The following is a 13250-nucleotide window of genomic DNA, read 5'->3' on the forward strand; positions in this document are numbered from 1 at the left end:
AAAGTCCTTTAAAAAGACAGCAGCAGGACCAGGGGGCCGGTAGACTAAAACACAGTAAAAAGGACTTGAAGAACCAACCTTAATCATCTGTGATTCAAAGGAAGTGAAAGTGTGTGAGTCGATGACTTTACACATGTAACGGTCCTGGGACACAACTGCCAGACCTCCTCCACGTCGACCAGGGCGAGGCATCGCAGAAACGGAGCAGCCGGGTGGGCAGAGTTCATTTATTGAGATTGGCACTACAGAGAGTCAAATAAATCACTTCTATCACATTAAAGATACTAACAACTGTGTCAGTGACAAAGTATACCGCACTTCAAAATGTGTTCTTGAGGCCTCACTAGATGGTTGCTTCTGACTCTGAATGTGCATGGTTTCAGTTTGGTGGAGGGTAGAGCTTTGTCGGAGAGGAGCTGATTGCAGTGTTCTCCTTGTCTTTTCTATAAAGGCACCGCTGTCACCTCCTCTTTGACTCAAACCCTGGTGTGGAGTGACTGTCAGCGCTGCGTGGCACGTTCCTTGCACACTCTGCTCCCTGTGCGCGGTCTGCTTGGCTGCTCCTCCCAGCACCGCTCACAGTCACGTTCCGCCGCTTTGAACTTGAATTCTCTTCACCTCCATTCTCTCTCCCTACAGCACCTTTACCACTTCCCCATCCCAGCTCCTCCCCCCTATCGCATAACCTCCTTCCTCCCCACTGGTTCCACTGGGGGCTACGTGATAACACACTTTGGAGAAACCGCTTTACCCCCGAGCAGTGCAAACTGTGAGCATATTCAATCCATCACAATCGCTCTGTGGCAAAACCGCGGTCATGCTGGATTTGCCATGCATATACAGCTCTGAGCACTGCCAGCCCTGGCCTCTAACTCTCTGATGGAGGTGTGGAGATGGCATGTTTAGGAGAGTTAAATAACAGGCCGGGATAGGAAATGTGCATGTTATAAGCCGTAAACACTTGGGAGTGGTGTATCTCGTAGCTTTAAGCTGATTAATTCCCCACAATCTGATCCAACAAGGCAAAGCGTGGTTCGTTTTTTATCTGCTGCTCCTCGTATCCATCTCCCCTTTGAGAGCACACACAGAGAAGGCTTCAAAGGGCCTGACTGACACCTGGGCATGCTTTGAACTCTGTCCTTGGACTGTCATATAAAAAGACAGACAGCGCTTTAATCAACTACTTACAAACTTCATGTATTCAGACAGATGTACTCCATGTACTACTGACATCTCGACATGGCTCCACACGTGCGTGTACGCCACTCACGGCTGCAGTCAAACAGCAAAGGAAAGGAAACATAGCAAGGAAACCTAGCCTTTCCAACATTCCTTCAAAACTTTAAACGGACAGAATGTCAAAAACATCTAAAAAACTACTTCTTCAACCTCTATTTGCGGCTCATAAATCACAATTATCTTTGTAATATTATTTCATTAGGTTGAAAAGTAATTGGTGTCCCATTTCAAGCTATTTCAATGAGTTCTTTAGCAACGTTTTTGTTCGATTGCAGTACAAATGTACAACAGAGGTTTGTAAAACAATGTTCAGAATGAACCGAAACTTTGAAGGAGAACAAATTATGTGATGCAGTAATGAACATATAGTGTGCCTATGCTGACTGCATTTCCTGTGTAGTTCACATGGGTAGTTTGTAGTGTTGACAATAAATGCAGTACACGGCTGAGTCACGATTAATGCAGTATACAAGGATGAGTCACGATAAATGCAGTAAACACGGCTGAGTCTCGATAAATGCAGTATACACGGCTGAGTCACGATAAATGCAGTATACACGGCTGAGTCACGATGAATGCAGTATACACGGATGAGTCACGATGAATGCAGTATACACGGCTGAGTCACGATAAATGCAGTATACACGGCTGAGTCACGATGAATGCAGTATACACGGCTGAGTCACGATGAATGCAGTATACACGGATGAGTCTCGATAAATGCAGTATACACGGCTGAGTCACGATGAATGCAGTATACACGGATGAGTCTCGATAAATGCAGTATACACGGCTGAGTCACGATGAATGCAGTATACACGGCTGAGTCTCGATGAATGCAGTATACACGGCTGAGTCACGATGAATGCAGTATACACGGCTGAGTCTCGATGAATGCAGTATACACGGCTGAGTCACGATGAATGCAGTATACACGGCTGAGTCACGATGAATGCAGTATACACGGCTGAGTCACGATGAATGCAGTATACACGGCTGAGTCACGATGAATGCAGTATACACGGATGAGTCTCGATAAATGCAGTATACACGGCTGAGTCACGATGAATGCAGTATACACGGCTGAGTCACGATGAATGCAGTATACACGGATGAGTCTCGATAAATGCAGTATACACGGCTGAGTCACGATGAATGCAGTATACACGGCTGAGTCACGATGAATGCAGTATACACGGCTGAGTCACGATGAATGCAGTATACACGGCTGAGTCACGATGAATGCAGTATACACGGCTGAGTCTCGATGAATGCAGTATACACGGCTGAGTCACGATGAATGCAGTATACACGGCTGAGTCACGATGAATGCAGTATACACGGATGAGTCTCGATAAATGCAGTATACACGGCTGAGTCACGATGAATGCAGTATACACGGCTGAGTCACGATGAATGCAGTATACACGGATGAGTCACGATGAATGCAGTATACACGGCTGAGTCACGATGAATGCAGTATACACGGCTGAGTCACGATGAATGCAGTATACACGGCTGAGTCACGATGAATGCAGTATACACGGATGAGTCTCGATAAATGCAGTATACACGGCTGAGTCACGATGAATGCAGTATACACGGCTGAGTCACGATGAATGCAGTATACACGGCTGAGTCACGATGAATGCAGTATACACGGCTGAGTCACGATGAATGCAGTATACACGGAAGAGTAATCCAGTTTGTTGTACAGTTTCCTGTACAACAACTCAACCTTATGTAATAAATATCCTTGTATCAAGTCAAAACCACCATATTCATCTTTGCACTTTATTCTGTTGCTATATTTCAGTATATTTAATTTCACTCATCTAGACAAAAAAATATTTTGCTAATCAAATTATTTGGAAGATTTACTAGTTACTATTTTTGGCCCGTATCATTATATTATATTATTATATTACATATAATGTGTGAGCTACTATTTGTTTGGTATGGGGCATGATAATGAATATACATGATACACATACATGATAAACACAGCAGATTATGGCCATGGAGACCCACGCTTTATAAAAGCTATTATGGGGGTGAACAAAAAATATGAAATAAATCCTCATTTATGCTGTTTTATTGATGTATTTTTAGCAACAAATGGGTTGAAAACAAAGTGCGTTAGTGGAATGTATGCGTTTCTCCAGTCTAACCAGGAAACAATACATTAATGTTGTACCCGAGTGTGGACACTCACTACATCATTGAATCTAGGTTCCCCGTCCTTGTCACTTATATATGTTTGTATATGTCTTCTGTACGTGAATCCTGATCAACAATGCCAACCCCATATGAAGGTCATAGTGTGAATTAGCCAGGTTGTTGGTGGAAAAAGATGATAGTTAATTCATGTCTAATGAATAAGTAATTGACTGAAGCGTTGGGGGTGAGGCTTGAAGGCACCGGGCATATGGGGAACGAGCAGGGTTGCAGATGCTCCTCTGGGTCACAGACTCTTCGGCAAACTTTAAAGAGAGAAACAAAATGAGCAAAAGCAGAACATGGGAGGTGAGCTCACCAAAAGCTAGCTGTGATTTCTCTTTGCTGCTCTGGCTCCAACAACTGTGAGCCTGTGACGCGTTGGCTCACCACAGGTACCCGCAGGTACCCACCGGGACAAACTGCACTTTAAGAAGTTTGCCTTTGAGCACTAGGTCTTGTCCTGCTCTGACCTACAGCAAAGTGAAAATCTCTGAGAGAAAGTATCCTCATACGAAAAACTAATGAGACCATAGCAATTATTACCGGATAGAAGAAACAGCCAGAACATTTACCAAAACAAGAAAAAACATTACAGTAATGCAGCAAATACACACATGTGCCGGCCTCAGCCTCCATAGTGTAAAGGGAGGTTTACAGCTCCCTCTACTGGTAACCTTGTGAATAAGCTGCAGTGTCATAGCTATTGGGGAAATAAACACATTCATTTTTTCTCTACTGTCTCTGCCAAGCCTCGCTCTCTCCATTTTCACCTCCCTCAAAGCCAAGAAACTAATCTGGCATGATTAGATACAGTGTGCCACTGCAGGAGCACACTATCTTTTATCATCTATAAAGACTTCCCATCAAGCTGGGACAGACAGGGGAGTACTTTTAAATGAGTTTTGTCCCACTATTTGAAAGAATATATGACAGCAGATGATTCAAGCGCATAGCGTATGGCACAAAGATGTTATAGAAGTAAATTTACAAAATATTTAGTATTTGCTTTGAGAAGAAAACACAGAACAGTACCAAAGCCTTGCACCAGTAATACTAGCAGTTATAGTCGTCATAGAAGTAGAACTTGACAGTATTTTACTCAAGTTCAGATATTGGGTAATTCTTTAGCCCGAGATGGATGTTCTATAGTCATATAAAGCCAGTAACTGACTTTGCGTGTACATTTCTAACAACAATGTCTACAAAGGTGAGACGAATACAATGACATGTCTTATCATCCCACTATATTTTCGGTGACAAAGAATGCTCTTTATAAGAACTGCCTCACTGAATACACATATTCAGTATAAGAACTTTCTTGGTTTCTTGGTGTGCTTTCTATTATAATAACAGCGGTGCATGAAGCATTCCCGTTCGACTTACATTTGCTGGCTGAGACTTTTCTTCCATTTCTTATCACAGTCGACAGCAGAACAGCACTATAATCAAATCTATTGTGTGGCTCCTTGTAAAATTGTCCGGCCAACAGCAAGGGCTTGTGGGACATTCTCTGTGATTCAGATTTAGCTGAAGTGGAAAATATGATAGTGGCTATGATACTGAAATATTTATAAATGAGTAGTAGATGACTATCTCTGCATGTGGTCGGCAGGGCAGTTTCAAACCTCACACACGTGTTAATGTTCGCTCATCTTCTACATTTGCTTCCAAATACATCACATTTGTTATCACAGGAAACAGCTGGGGAGGAAGTGACGGCTAAATGGTAATAAGCTACACAGACCTGAGGAAAGCGGTGACAAGACAAATCTTTCTGCTTAAGTACATCTTTTTAGGAACCACAACGTGTCCCGTGCAGTTACTATCTCCAGCGTGATCAGAAAATGAATTGCTGCTGTACAAAGGATCGGCGCCTCCCCCTCTTACTCTGCATTATTAAACAAAATAAAAAGCAACACGCTAGCACTTCCTAATCTGAGCTTGTCCTGTCCGGGCTCCAGCGCAAGAAACAGATGAACTATTTATGGTGAAAAAGAGACAGAAACAATATGCTGTGTGTAGAGGCTGTGCTGCATGCTCCATCCATCCATCTTCTGCCGCTTTATCCAGGGCCGGGTCGCGGGGGCAGCAGTCTGAGCAGGGACTCCCAGACTTCCTTCTCCCCAGACACTTCCTCTAACTCCTCCGGGGAGATCCCGAGGCGTTCCCAGGCCAGCCGAGAGACATAGTCTCTCCAGCGTGTCCTGGGTCTTCCCCGGGGCCTCTTCCCGGTGGGACATGCCTGAAACACCTCCCGAGGGAGGCGCCCAGGAGGCATCCGGAACAGATGCCCGAGCCACCTCAGCTGGCTCCTCTCGACGTGGAGGAGCAGCGGCTCTACTCCGAGCTCCCCCCGTGTGGCCGAGCTCCTCACCTTATCTCTAAGGGAGCGCCCAGCCACACGGCGGAGGAAACTCATTTCGACCGCTTGTATCCGCGATCTTGTTCTTTCGGTCACTACCCAAAGCTCATGACCATAGGTGAGGGTAGGAACGTAGACCGACCGGTAAATCGAGAGCTTTGCCTTTCGGCTCAGCTCCCTCTTCACCACAACAGTCCGATGCAGCGACTGCATCACTGCAGCCGCTGCACCGATCCGCCTGTCGATCTCACGCTCCATCCTTTCCTCACTTGTGCACAAGACCCCGAGATACTTGAACTCCTCCACTTGGGGCAAGGACACCCGACCCACCTGGAGAGGGCAAGCCACCTTTTTCCGGTCGAGAACCATGGCCTCGGATTTGGAGGTGCTGATTCTCATCCCAGCCGCTTCACACTCGGCTGCAAACCGTCCCAGTGCATGTTGCAGGTCCGGGTTTGATGGAGCCATCAGGACAACATTGTCTGCAAACAGCAGAGATGAGATCCTGTGGTCCCCAAACCGGACACCCTCCGACCCCCGACTGCGCCTAGAAATTCTGTCCATAAAAATTATGAACAGAACCGGTGACAAAGGGCAGCCCTGGCGGAGTCCAACATGCACTGGGAACAGGTCTGACTTACTGCCGGCAATGCGAACACAGCTCCTGCTCCGGTCATACAGGGACCGGACAGCCCTGAGCAAAGGGCCCCGGACCCCGTACTCCCGGAGCACCCCCCAAAGGACACCCCGAGGGACACGGTCGAAAGCCTTCTCCAGATCCACAAAGCACATGTGGACTGGTTGGGCAAACTCCCATGAACCCTCGAGCACCCGATGGAGGGTATAGAACTGGTCCAGTGTTCCACGACCGGGACGAAAACCACTCTGCTCCTCCTGAATCCGAGGTTCGACTATCGGTCGGATTCTCCTCTCCAATACCTTGGAATAGACCTTACCTGGGAGGCTGAGGAGTGTGATCCCTCTGTAGTTGGAACACACCCTCCGGTCCCCCTTCTTGAACAGAGGGACCACCACCCCGGTCTGCCAGTCCAGAGGCACGGTCCCCGAACGCCACGCGATGTTGCAGAGACGTGTCAACCAAGACAGTCCTACAACATCCAGATACTTTAGGTACTCAGGGCGGATCTCATCCACCCCGGAGCCCTGCCACCGAGGAGTTTGCGAACAACCTCAGTGACTTCAGCTTGGGTGATGGATGAGCCAGCCTCCGAGTCCCCGGTCTCTACTTCCTCTTTGGAAGACGTGACTGAGGGATTAAGGAGATCCTCAAAGTATTCCTTCCACCGTCCGACGACATCCCCAGTCGAGGTCAGCAGGCCTCCACCCGCACCGTAAACGGTGTTGGTGAGACACTGCTTCCCCCTGCTGAGGCGCCGGACGGTTTGCCAGAATTTCTTTGGTGCCGACCGATAGTCCTCCTCCATGGCCTCCCCGAACTCCTCCCAGGCCCGGGTTTTTGCCTCTGCGACAGCACGAGCCGCGGCTCGCTTGGCCTGCCGATACCCGTCGATGACCTCCGGAGACCTACAAGCCAGAGTGGCCTGATAGTTCTTCAGTCTGACGGCATCCCTTACTTCCGGTGTCCACCACCGGGTTCGGGGGTTGCCGCCACGACAGGCACCGGAGACCTTGCGACCACAGCTCTGAGCAGCCGCATCAACAATGGAGGCGGAGAACATGGTCCACTCGGACTCAATGTCCCCAGCCTCCCCCGGGACATGGGAGAAGCTCTCCCGGAGGTGCGAGTTGAATACCCTACTGACAGAGGGCTCCACTAGACGTTCCCAACAGACCCTCACAATGCGCTTGGGTCTGCCAAGTCTGTCCGGCTTCCTCCTCCGCCAGCGGATCCAACTCATCACCAGGTGGTGATCGGTTGACAACTCTGCCCCTCTCTTCACCCGAGTGTCCAAGACACGCGGCCGGAGGTCTGATGACACGACAACAAAGTCGATCATTGACCTCCGGCCTAGGGTGTCCTGGTGCCATGTGCACTGATGAACACCCTTGTGCTTGAACATGGTGTTCGTTATGGATAATCCGTGGCTAGCACAGAAGTCCAATAACTGAACACTGCTCGGGTTCAGATCGGGGAAGCCGTTCTTCCCGATCACCCCTCTCCAGGTGTCACTGTCATTGCCCACGTGGGCGTTGAAGTCCCCCAGTAGAACAACGGAGTCCCCAGTCGGTGCACTGTCCAGTACCCCTCCCAAGGACTCCAAGAAGGCCGGGTACTCTGCACTGCTGTTCGGCCCGTAGGCCGCCACAACAGTGAGAGACCTGTCCCCCACCCGAAGGCGGAGGGACGCGACCCTCTCGTTCACCGGGGTAAACTCCAACACGTGGCAGCTGAGCTGAGGGGCTATCAGCAAGCCCACACCAGCCCGCCGCCTCTCCCCGCGGGCAACACCAGAGAAGTGGAGCGTCCAGCCCCACTCGAGGAGATGGGTTCCAGAGCCCAAACTGTGCGTGGAGGTGAGGCCGACTATATCTAGTCGGTATCGCTCAACCTCCCGCACAAGCTCAGGCTCTTTCCCCCCCAGCGAGGTGACATTCCATGTCCCCAGAGTTAGTCTCTGCGTCTGGAGATCTGGTCGCCGAGGCCCCTGCCGTCGACTGCCGCCCAGATCTCTCTGCACCGGCCCCTTATGGATCCTCCTGCGGGTGGTGGGCCCACGGGAGGGCGGCTCCACGTCGCTCTTTCGGGCTGTGCCCGGCCGGGCCCCGTGGGGTAAGACCCGGCCACCAGGCGCTCGCCATGGAGCACCCATCCCAGGCCTGGCTCCAGGATGGGGCCCCGGTGACGCCGATCCGGGCGACGTAAACTGCCTTGTTCGTGTTGTCATCATAGGGGGCTTCTGAACCGATCTTTGTCTGACCCGTCACCTAGGACCTGTTTGCCTTGGGAGACCCTACCAGGGGCATGTGAAGCCCCCGACAACACAGCTCCCGGGATCATTCGGGCACTCAAACCCCTCCACCACGTTAAGGTGTCGGTTCAAGGAGAGGCCTGACTGCATGCTGTCGTGTGAAAAGATAACATTTAAATGGCTTCATAATCAATGGAAACACAGCACCAAGTTTCACCGACAGAAACAAGAATGGAAGGCCTGCACTTGCACTAAAGGCAAGAAGTCTGATCAAAGAACACGTGCAGACTCTGTATCATCCTCAGTGTGGTTCTGACAAATAACTGAATGTCTTTCTCAGCTCTTCACAACCAGATAATAGAGCTTAGTGTCCTGTTAAACCTGTGGCACAGAACAGAAAAAAGCCGCATTCATCTTCTCAAATTGGGATTGCAAAGCCGGTGCCACGGATAACCAAAGCTATTCTGGTGTGTTTATCTGTCAACTTGTGATGCATAAGAGCTCATGGTGTAGCCTGTAAGTCAGTCTCTATGTCGTTGCGGATCAGATCAAACTGTAAACTACACACGTACATGTACAAGAGCTGAAGTCCATGATGAGGGGCTAATAGTCTCCCTAAGGATCACATCCGAACTCATTTACGCCATGCAAATCCCGCTGCTCCACTTACAGGACACTCAGTTTACCATCCACCTCGTTTGAAATACTTTTAGGGGCAAGCAAACCACTATGAGGCTTTGAATGCAAGGTTTTGTTTGATTTCCTTACGTCTACAGCCAAACTTATTATTTCTTCTTTTATTTATTGTCCCAAGTGGCTGAGCTTTACTCCCAAGTCAAACTCCCCTTCTGTGCTCTTCCCTGTTGACTTCTCCTCATTCTTTCATTTACTGACATATCGTCCGTCCCTTGTGAGGGAGATCATACAAAGGTCGCGCGTTCGTGAGTAATTACTTATTTATATAGAAGTGTGGTGTAGTGGGGTTAGGTTCAAGCAGGCTAATGGCACTCTTATTTGGCACTCTGAGATAATTGACATTGTTCTGTTCAATAAAACACAAGATGCAGCTGATGCAGTGAGAGGGCAAAGCACATTTTGTTTAACCTTTAGCATTTTATTTGTTATTGGCCCAAAGTTTAACTCAGGGAGGTAGAACATAGTGAGGTTAAATTAAACTTGGGGACAACTTGGGGAAGAAGAGACATTTTATGAAAGTTAAAAACCTTTGTTCAACTAAATTCAGTGTCAATCTTTAGAAATTGTGCTTTTGCTTTGTATTACATTACACTAGGGATGTCACAATATCAAGAGTGTTTTGATTATTGTGATTGTAAATATATATATTTTTTGTATTGACCACACGACCAAACAGTGAAATCCTTTACCAAACCAGCAGGAAAAAGCTGCACTTTTGACTTTAATCCACACAATGCCAATTAGATAACCATTTCTCTAATCTAGTATCTGACCAGCTTTCTGAAAACCTAACTTACATGTAGGTTTTTTTAAATGTATTGTTTTTGATTTTTTTTCTTTTTGATTTTTATGATTTTTTATGATGATATTGTGGCCTGAATAACATTATCGATTAAATTAATAATCTTGGCATCCTTACTTTAGACTACTATAAAAAGCCTTTGTTCTACTATTCATCATGTTCACTTTATCAAATGCCAACATTGGATTTCAACGGTCTTCCACCAGCCAATTTACTAATTTGTCACGTTATGTTCACTTTATGTTCAATCAGTGTCATTCACTAGAGGACACTTTTAGAAATGGACAAAACTCAGTACATTTTGCCTCATCTCTTCGGCTAAAATTAATGACCTGATCGCTCCACAACAGGGAACATAAATTGTGAAGCTTGTAACAAGGGAGTAAATCAAACTGTGTAAATGTCAAGTGATCTAATACGTGCTATAATGGCGGCAGACATGCAAGACATTTGGCCTTTTCAAAAATGTACATTTAACATCAACTTTGATGGGCATGAAAGTGTGACTAACAAGAAGCTCTGAACAAACATGAAAATCTACTATCTACTGATTTAGCTCAGAGCTTTATGTTTAATTTCACAATATTCCAATCAGCTATTCCTCTGGGCCTCTTAGCCGGCAGCTCCAACCAAAGCTACACTCGATTCATAAAAACACTCCTGTCCAAGTTAGGCCACATGACCCTTGAGTTCACCCTGGAGAGACTCAGACAGAAACGAGAAGAAGCATTTAGAGGGCTTTATTACATGGGTTATTTTGCGTTCAGACCCCGGCAGAAGACATTGCGATTATGGGCATGACAGGTTAGATTTATATTAGATGTCTCTCCCCAGGGCCTGGAGACTGGTGGTGGTAAGAGATGATGAAGAGGAGGGTTGAGGGGACGATGAGTGTAAGTGTATGGGATGCTGGGGAGGAGATGGGGAGGTGGTGGGGCGCAGCACAGACGGAAAGCGGGCGAGCCAACTGCGTGAGGGTTTAAATAGAGCAGACTGGGTGCTGATTGGATGCGCAGAGCAGCAGGAGGGAGCTCAGGGATGTGCACGGGATGGAGTTAGGTCGTCCAGGGTAAATTCACCACGTTCTAGAATCCCTATAGTTTCAAAGTGAGCTGGAGAACAGGGTAGAATTTGGTGGAATTTTGAAATGACATTGTTTAATATCTTGGCAATTACTGTGACTATATCCACATGAAACAAAATGGGCAAATGCAAAATCTTCTGAACTAAGGGAGTATTATTTTCATTAAATAATTGTCCCTTAGTTTGTCCCTGTGATTTTTGTCAGTTGAATGGATTTTAAGACAAAAGAACAATATGGCCATGTTTCTCCTAAACATGTTGTCTGGTTTATGAGCTGGTTGTCTGGTTTTTCTGTTTTCTGTTTGTATTTTTCCTTCAAAAACATGTCCCCATCTAAGATAAATAGGCCTGGAATGGTGAAAACAATTCTAATAGTGAGCTGATTTCTGTGACAATCTGCTTTTTTTGGTGAAATCAGCGTATCGTGAATCACTAATTGCAGATCTAGGCTCAAGTACGGGACACTTTTTCCCACCCACACCCTCCAGGTCAACTCCTTAGGCTCTGAGAGAGTGACATGTGGATTAAACAAATGTCAGTGAAGTGTGACCTCTCACGAGAAGCAGATGACGTATACTTCTCTAAAAGGCAATATAAAGATACTACGAATAAAGGGAGATCTGGCTCCAAGAAAATGTGTTTGTATATTGCCCTAAACGTGTCAGCAAGATTAGTTCCTGTGATGTTTTTGAGCTCACAAACTCTTTTTCATGTGAAAAACTCAATCAGAGTAAGACACAGATCAAGCTGCCGTGAATCAGGTTAACATTGCCCACACCTAATCAAAAACTAGAATGAGAACACAACCTCACGTCCAAACCACTCTCATTTGGAGGTGGACCAGGTGGTGTCCTGGTGCAGCAGTAACAACCTGGAGCTCAACGTCCAGAAGACAGTGGAGATGATTGTGGACTTCAGTAAAGTAAAGCCCGTACACCATTTTTGTTGATCAATTCATTCTTAAGTGTTTTAGCCCAAGTCCCTGTATTTGACCCATCATTCACCTGTTCCACTGGTTAAATAAGGAGCATTTTATTGTTCTTGAGGGAAAATTTGTCTGCTGCATTTGTGCCATCCTTCAAAGCCGCTGGAGCCTCCTGTCAATGGGGTGCAGTGCTCGGGGACCCATATCCAAACAGACCTAGCTGGAGATTTCTGTCTTTATTGTGCACATTTTATTGGGCTGTAGTCTTGTTTGACCACATTTTTTATTAGTCGAACAATTATTTGGTTAGGATGATGAGGATTTTTATAGACCACAGCAGAAAGACATGGAGTGAAGATATTGTGAAGTATTTCTCTGTATGCAGAGTAGTTTTTTCACAAGATCATAAACATTTTGAGAGTTTTACAAGCACCACCCCACACCCCATTTTAGTAAATGAATTGCTCTATGCATGTCATTGGTCAACCAAGAGTTTCTTTAGTAAACAAACTCATGAAGGAAACCCACAAACATGGGGATAAACACACAAACTACGCACAAAAAGGCGCTACACCGCCTGGCGGGAGTTCAACCCAGGACCTTCTTGCTGTGAGGTGAGTGCTAGCCAATCAGCAACCATGCCCGCTGGGGCAACCTGAGAGACACTGCCACATTTTATTTCATGGGATCCTTTCTCCAAACTTATAATGAATTTAAGGCTTTAAACTTCACAGGTGTTGCTTATATTCCCCAGTGTCAAGTCCTTTCTTACGCAGGTCAAAGCTTTAACATATTCCAGATACTAAGGTCCGATGTGACAGGTGCGCTACACAGAAGTCCGCCTCACCTTGTTTTGGTCCTCTATGTCCCTGTGGTGATGTAAACAAAAGTGTGTGCGTGCGTATGTGTGTCTAACCCAGCTGCATGGACAGCCCTCCTCAGCCCTTTAACGCTGCTGTCACTGCTGCAGACGACAACGGTCAAAGTAATTAGAGGCAAAAAGAAAAAATGTCATCTTACCTTGGTTCACAC

This window comes from Eucyclogobius newberryi, unplaced genomic scaffold, assembly GCF_026437365.1.
Source record: "Eucyclogobius newberryi isolate DKJ021-1_F unplaced genomic scaffold, fEucNew1.0.hap1 SCAF_14, whole genome shotgun sequence".
NCBI lineage: Eukaryota > Metazoa > Chordata > Actinopteri > Gobiiformes > Gobiidae > Eucyclogobius > Eucyclogobius newberryi.